Source organism: Pelodiscus sinensis, chromosome 20, assembly GCF_049634645.1.
Source record: "Pelodiscus sinensis isolate JC-2024 chromosome 20, ASM4963464v1, whole genome shotgun sequence".
In the NCBI taxonomy this organism is placed as follows: domain Eukaryota; kingdom Metazoa; phylum Chordata; order Testudines; family Trionychidae; genus Pelodiscus; species Pelodiscus sinensis.
In genome coordinates, this window is record NC_134730.1 from 21,913,388 (window position 1) to 21,920,793 (window position 7,406).

The 7,406-nt window shown below is 52.2% G+C and overlaps 1 protein-coding gene across 2 annotated transcripts in view; it reads right to left on the reverse strand.

The window, feature by feature from the left end:
* CACNG5 (calcium voltage-gated channel auxiliary subunit gamma 5) overlaps positions 1 to 892 on the reverse strand; it is a 46,232-nt gene extending 45,340 nt beyond the window's left edge. For both annotated transcript variants that reach the window (XM_006110576.4, XM_006110577.4), the window contains exon 1: positions 724 to 892. The gene's annotated coding sequence lies outside the window, so the exon portion shown is untranslated. The remainder of the gene's footprint in view (positions 1 to 723) is intronic.
* Between the last annotated feature and the right edge of the window lie 6,514 nt (positions 893 to 7,406).

The following is a 7,406-nucleotide window of genomic DNA, read 5'->3' on the forward strand; positions in this document are numbered from 1 at the left end:
CAAGCACTGAGAACAGAAAGTGGCTTCAGGGAGACTCCTCTTCCCAGTGCTCACGGTTCACATGGGTCCATTAAGAGTTTGCGCTCTCTCGGAAGAGGAGGAGGAGGAGGAAAGGCAAAAGACCCATTGTGCAGGCGGAGAGCGGAAAGCCGCCTGGACCCTGCCCACCCCACAGCGCAGTGCCCGGGATCACCAACCCAAAGGAAACGTTTCTGAGACCAGACCCACCACAGAACGGAATCTCCAGCTGGACTCAAAGTTGCCTCTTTGTCAGGGAGAGCCCCTCTCCGCAATGCTGAGCTCAAGCCTAAGGGCGAGGTCGTCTCACTCGCCAGCTCCCCTCCCCCTCCATGAGCCCCCCTGTGCGGCTGAGCAGATGGGATGTGGGGGGCGTTTTCTCCCCAGGGCAGGAAGCTGAACCTGAAGACCCCCCCCCCCCAGCAGAGCTCCCATGTGCGGATCTACAAAAACCATGCGGCAGAGGGGTCCAGCAGGGGTAGGTGGGTGCATTTCAAACCCCCCAGCCCCTCTGCCATGACATCTGGGTGTGCATGGGCGGTTGCACAAGGGGGTCCTTACACACACACACATTTACACACACACACACACACACACTTACACACACACTTACACACACACACACACACACTCACACACATTTACACACACACACACACACACTCTCCCCCCCCCAGCCATTCAGAGAGCGAACCCGACTCTTACCTTCGCACTGCAGGGGACCCCCAGCGATTTCCCCTCCCCCTGGGGGATGTGAGCGCCCCGGAACGGGGGAAGACGCCCGGCCCCTGCCGGCTCCCGGGCTGCCCGGCGAGCCAGAGCGGGCTGCAGGGGGTTCGGCCACGAGGCAGAAGACGCGTGTGAGCGCTGCGGCTCCGGCGCTGCCTTTTATCCTGCTCCCGCGGGGAGGGAGGGGCAGCCCCGGCAGGCTGGGGAGGGAGGAGCGGGAGGGGGGGCGGTCACATGGTGCTCCGGGCAGGGGGGGGCGATCCCTGAACTCCCCCCCCCCCCCAGCAGGGTTTCCCTCCACGGGGGCCAGCAGCGTCTGACAACTCACCCAGAGGAGCCGGCTGCAGAAAGGGGGAGGGGGGGAGGCTTTTGTGGAGGGGGAGGGTTGCCTGAACAAATCCACCCAGCCCTTCCCTCCTTGTTGAGCTGGGTGCTTGGGGTTGGCCCTTCCCTCTGCTCCCCTGAACACCATAGGGCAGAGCAGGGAGCTCCGGGATATAACCCTTCTGTGGATCCCAAGGGAATTAGGAGCCAAACCCGCATGGGCTCCTTTGAAATTCCAGCTTGTGCGCGCTAGCACCTTCCATCCAGAAAGACTTTCCCAATACTTCGTACAGAGGCAGCCACTTCTGGGGCAGCACTCTGCCGCTGTGGAGCGGCCCGCCAACACGGCGCAGCAGTTGGTGGCAGGAACTTGGCGAGGGCAGGGCAAGATTCACCCTTTGCAGCCAGGTTAATTCCCCCCCCCCCCCCCCCCCCCGTGTGGTTTCAGAGCGGTGGAAGGTATTTTGTAGCACGCCAAGGTCCACTCTTAAAAATTGGATTCCCCGAGCTGTGTCACTCAGGAACGTGGAAAAGGTTCGGCCCTGTGTGATGCCGTTCGGCCAACCTAAACCGCTGTGTAGATGCGGCTAGATTGGTGGAACGCTCAAGCGATTGGCTCTCAGAGAGATGGATTAACCACACATCAACACAAAACCCCCGTCCCTGGGGGCAGGAAGCATTTACTCTACAGAGCACAGCCCAAGCCCAGGAAAGATAGAGCACCACGCCAAGACACACGGAAAAGGGTAGAGATGAAACTCACTTCTGACTTGGGGCAGTCAGGCACAGTACAGTGCAGGGCCACTTCCCTGGTAAAGCATTTTTCAGACATGGCCTGCCCCCCAAAATGCATAACATGGTTAAACATGCACAGTTACACCAAGACAGATGATGGGGGAGAGCAGAAGTGAGGCATAAGTAAGGGAGAAAAAGAACTTCAAGTGGAGATTTAAAATGAGATGGAGAATCACAAGTAAGCTATCTGGGGAGATGTTTGCAGGGCAAGCACTGAAGGGGGAGGGAGAGAGAGAGAGAAGGGGACAAATTCAGAGTAACTCCACTGAAAACCGCTGAGGCTGCGTTGCTAAGTAACTCCCCTCACAGTCACAGAGTGGATCCATAGCAGAACTAGAAATAGGGCCCAGGGCCACATGCTGGGGGTAGGCCTAAAAAAGATGTTAGTGTCAGAGATTCTCAGGCAAAATTCCGAGGTAGACATGGATAAATTACAGTCATTTTGTGGCTGGGCCTTGCCGCCTGGCTACAGCAAATGTGATCAGTTTATGGATAAAGTCTTTAGTGGATTAAGCCTTCGATTTGTATTGGTATTTCTAAAGGCAGAACTCCGTCTTTAAAAGAATTCATCATCTACGTATGCTGTGACTTACCTGGATCTATTTCAGAAGTGTGGGCACTCGAACACTCGGCATATGCAAAAGCCCTTATTAAATAGCCATGGAGTCAAGACACTGAAGATAAATTCAGTTTGGCACCTTTCAATGTCCGGCTCCAGCGAGGAGATTTCCCGGTACCAACAGAAGAGCAATTAATTAATTATCGCATGAGGGCGATTGATCACCTTGGCTCCATCTTTCCAGTGAATATTGGATCACCCTTTCCATACTACATTATTCACGCATGCCTCAAAGCATTCCACAGATTTCTGGTGATTTGGTTCAGAGTCCCAGCTTGCAGCCAGAGAACATAATGATCCATTAGCAATATCTTACTAATTTTACAAAGAGATCATCTAAAATACATTAGACATAAGATGCTCAGCTGGTGTTGACTAGCTGAAGTCAATGGATCTATGCTGATTTGCATCACTTGAGGATCTGGCTAATTGTATTTTACTTAGGGGCATACATATAATTTAAGAATGAGAGTTGTATATTAGCATTGATTTGTTCATACTGTCATATGGCACTATTTTAAATACTACAGCCTTGGAATCAGACCCATGCATGCAGAAACCTGAACCTGTAGGGCCTCCCAACTGACAATAAATGTGCATCAAGTTACTCATGTCTGCAAGTTTTTGCAGGATTGAACCTTAATTTTTTTTCTTTCATATAATGCAATCAGACCTCAACTTCTTTTTCTCTGTTACAACACAGTCCTTTACAGATACACCAATCACAGCCTTATATCTCTTAGTTTATCCCTGCATCACCTCACAAACCAAAGCCGAACTATAACAGTAACCCCCAAATAAAACTCTATTACATTTGGCAGAGGAGTTGAATGATTCCAAATCCCCTAGTGAATAAGACAGTATTGACTTAAGCTGTCAGGGATAAGGGCTTTGCTCACTGTAATAATGGGAAAGAAAGATAGCTGCTAAGAGGCTAATATAATACCAATAGGTGGGACCAAACTCGGGACCTCTGGAGCGTAGGACATGAGCCTCTACAGGTAGTATTATAAAGCCAATTGGCTCACAGCAAACTCTCTCTCTCTCTCTCTCTCTGTATGCACATCTACACTATGGGATACGGTCGAACTAGGATACGCAATTTCAGCTACATTAATTGCGGAGATGAAGTCAAAGTGCCTTAACTAAACTTTTAGCATTGTGCATACTGCAGGAAGTTGAAGGGAGAACATTCTCCCTTTGACTTCCCTTACTCCTCGTGGAAGCAGGACTAAGCGGCATCGATTGTAGCGCCCCTCTTGGATCGAATTCGCTGTCTTTACTAGCCCTACTAATTCAAACCCTGGAAGACTGACAGTGGCAGCTTCGATCTTCTCTGTAGTGTACACGTACCTAAAGTAGTCTAAGAATCACTATATGGGACAGTGAAGCACACCAATAGATGTGTGGGTTACACTAGGCGTATAGAGTCCACATTTCCACTGAAGGAGATGCAGCAATGACCCGTCAGGATCTGCAGCGCTCCCCCTGCCAGTAAGTCAAGGAGTAGGGGAAAACAAAAGTTGTCTACACGTAGACATTGTCCCGTGACGGGGTGGTGGGGACCGCCGAGGCTAGCCCCATGCCCCACACTCGGGCACCGGACGGCCTGGGTGCCACGCGACCCGAACGGCTTTGCCGTGCCTGTTCGGGGGCAGCCGCCGGTGCAGGAGGCTCCCCGGCAGGTGCGCCGGGGGAGAGGCACAGGGGCCAGAGAATGCATGCACCGGCATACCCGGAAAGGGGCGCCGACTTCAAAAGGCAGCTCCCAGCCAGGAGCAAGGAGACCGAGACCATGACCGGGACCGGGCGGCCGAGGGAGGTAGCCGCCCCGGACCAGCCGGAACCAGACCGGACCTGATGGAGCAACAGAGATGGCGGCGAGGGATTGGCTCACCAGGACGGGGTGAGGATAACTGCTGGACCGGGCAGGGACGACCGGTGGCTGGCTGGAGAGGAGGAAGCAGCCCAGGACGGGACCAAGGAGGACCCGGGGACCTGTGAGTTGTGGCAGTAGCCTCTCCCCGCCCCTCCCCCCCCCCCCCCCCCCGGTTGAGCAGGACGTCAGAGACGCCTGTTCTTAGGGTCCTGGGCTGGGACCTGGAGAGAGGGAGGGCCCAGGTCCCTCTCCACTCTCAGATGGCGCCGGAGCGGCAACACAGGCTTTTACCGCGGGAAGGACTCGGTGGCCCCCGGAAGGGAGGACCCAGACAGGAGAGCTAAACCCCGAGCAGGGAGGGATGCTTGACATCCCCCTGTAACTATAGTGCCTTGGTTAAAGTGATAAACTGGCCACAATTATACCACTGTAAATGTGCTTATGCCACGAAACCTTATTCCCACATGGAAAGCAGTGTTCCCTGTGAGCTGTGCACTTGGGCAGCCATCCAGGAGCGATTCAAATGCCGCCCAGCTGATGAGCAGTGTCCAGAGCCGCCCACAGCTCCCAGCCTGTGTTCCTCCTGGTGGTGCACATCAGCACAGAGATGGGAAAAATTAGAGGGAACATCGATGGGAAGGTAAAGAAGATATGCTGGTATAAGGTCTTGTGACAGGGCCTCATCCTATTCCTGTCTGCAGGGGAACCACTCAAAGACCTTCAACTGGCCCAACACTTGGTGCAATTTACAGTGCTCTCCACACCATCCTTCCAGACTCGTGCAGCTCTGTATTCACAATAGCTCCTGTTCCTTAGCGCCGCTCTGCCAAGGTGGTGGGGAGACGGAAGGTTTCTTCCTCCTGAGAGACTTCTCCTGGCTGTGACTCTGAAAAGCCTGCCATGCTCTCCAGCCTTCCCCAAAGCACTTCCTTACCGTGCCTTGCCACTTCCTGGGATAGTGGGTTAATTGACTACACAGTCCATGGACCGCCTGGCTCTCTCCAGTCCATCCCCAGCCAGGCCCGCCAACAGGTGGTGCATAGGGGGCAGCTGCCCCTGGACCCTGCAATTCAAAGGGGCTCAGGGCTCCTACTGGCCGCCCGGCTACTGGGGCAGCAGCCAGAACCCCAGGCCCTTTAAATTGTGCCACTCCTCACAGCACTGGGTGTTTGGGGGGAAGGGGACTAGCGCCATGGTCTGGGCAACACTGAGGTTCTGGCTGCCCCAGCTCCACCCCTTCCACTCATAGACTTTAAGGTCAGAAGGGACCATTATGATCATCTAGCCTGACCCCCTGCACAGTCAGGCCACAGAATCTCACCCACCCCCTCCTGGAATAATCCTCTCACCTATATCTAAGATATTGAAGTCCTCAAATGATGGTTTGAAGACCCCAAGAAGCAGAGAATCCTCCAGCAAGTGATCTGTGCCCCATGCTAAAGAGGAAGGCGAAAAACCTCCAGGGCTTCAGCCAATCTACCCTGGAGGAAAATTCCTTCCCGACCCCATGGCCCTGCCCCTTCCACACCTTGCCCGGAGGCCTGCAAAAGCTGTTGCCCGCCCCCGTCTTCAGCCAATCAGTGAGACACAGCTTTGCCCTCAGGCTTGCACTGTGGCAATTTAATTGGGGATCCAGTAGCCAGAGTGTTGAGCATTCCACTACAGGTCCCTTCATACTGGCACAGCCATGCTCCCACCAGGGGCTGGTTAGCAACTAGCCGTTGTCTAAGTCAGACACAGGACTCACAGATTTGTCTGACCGCCCTGTTTATTAGCAAAGCCGCTCTGCTAATACACCCAGAAAACGTGAGTACCAGACAAGGCTCAAACCCCTTTGATTTATACAGTCAAAAGAAAGCCAACTTAACAAGATTAAAAGGTGGCAAAACTTCACGATTAGTATGAGACTAGTCAAGTATCTTCATTTCCGTATCAAGCACAAAGCAATCTCCTGCCCATATCTCTCTGGCTACCTCAATTACTTTCTACCTAACACTGAATGTGCCTTTTCCTGTTATACCAGGCTCACCTGGCTTCATTCTGATCTGCATACGTACAAACAACATTAACAACATTTCCTCTTTCCTGTTCAGAGACAAAGAGTGTTCCTTTAACTTATTCAATTATTACAGTATAATCATCTTTCTCTTACAATATAATGCTTTCTACTTTCACACCGTGTAAACACACTGAGGCCCTCACCAAACTTGTTACACTGGAACAAAAATCTGCATGTAGAGCCAGCCTAGGAGCCCGGCTGTCCTTAGGTTGCCCTCGGAGGAGTCCAGCCGAGTAATGAATTATTTAGAACGAGCGAATGAAAACGAATCCGGGTTGAAAAGGGGGAGTCTGAAGATCCAAGCTCTCGCCTAATTGTGCGCCCATTAAATCGATGGACGTGTTACCGCTGACCTCACTGGGCGCAAGGTTGGGCTACATGTTTTTCAAAACACCACTCTAACCTCTTGCCACACATGGTGGAGGTAGCAAATCCACAGCAAATGACATTGCATCCAGCAAGGGTAAGAGATAGAGCTTCATCTTGTTTCAGTCAAACCCAAATTATTTTAATACGGGAATTGGTTAAGCTTTGTTCTGGATTTTTTTAACAAGAGAGGGTCTAATTTTCTAATCGTGTGTAATCTGCCAGGACAGTTGCCTGGATACTGCACAGGATTAATCAAATACCACATGACTATGTATGTGGAGTATTTAAAAAAATGGCATAATTGGTCATTATGGCATAGAGGTCTCTAGCAGCCATGCAGTTAATTAGAAATACCCAGTTTGGGCTTTGTTCTGATGTTTTGGATTTATATGTAAATAATTTTGGATTAATCACACACCAGGCACAAATCTCCTGTGCACTACACCACGTGCCACCATTTGCACCAGTGACAAGCAGGTGTGAAGTGTCACTCCTCTGATTTTGTGGTATTGTTCACCTTGCTGGCTGTAGCTGGAGTCGCCAAGCGCCTCTCAACCAGGCCGCTTGCCCACTGTGGGCCTCAGAGCCCAGCCAGAAGTGACAGGGAGAGGCCA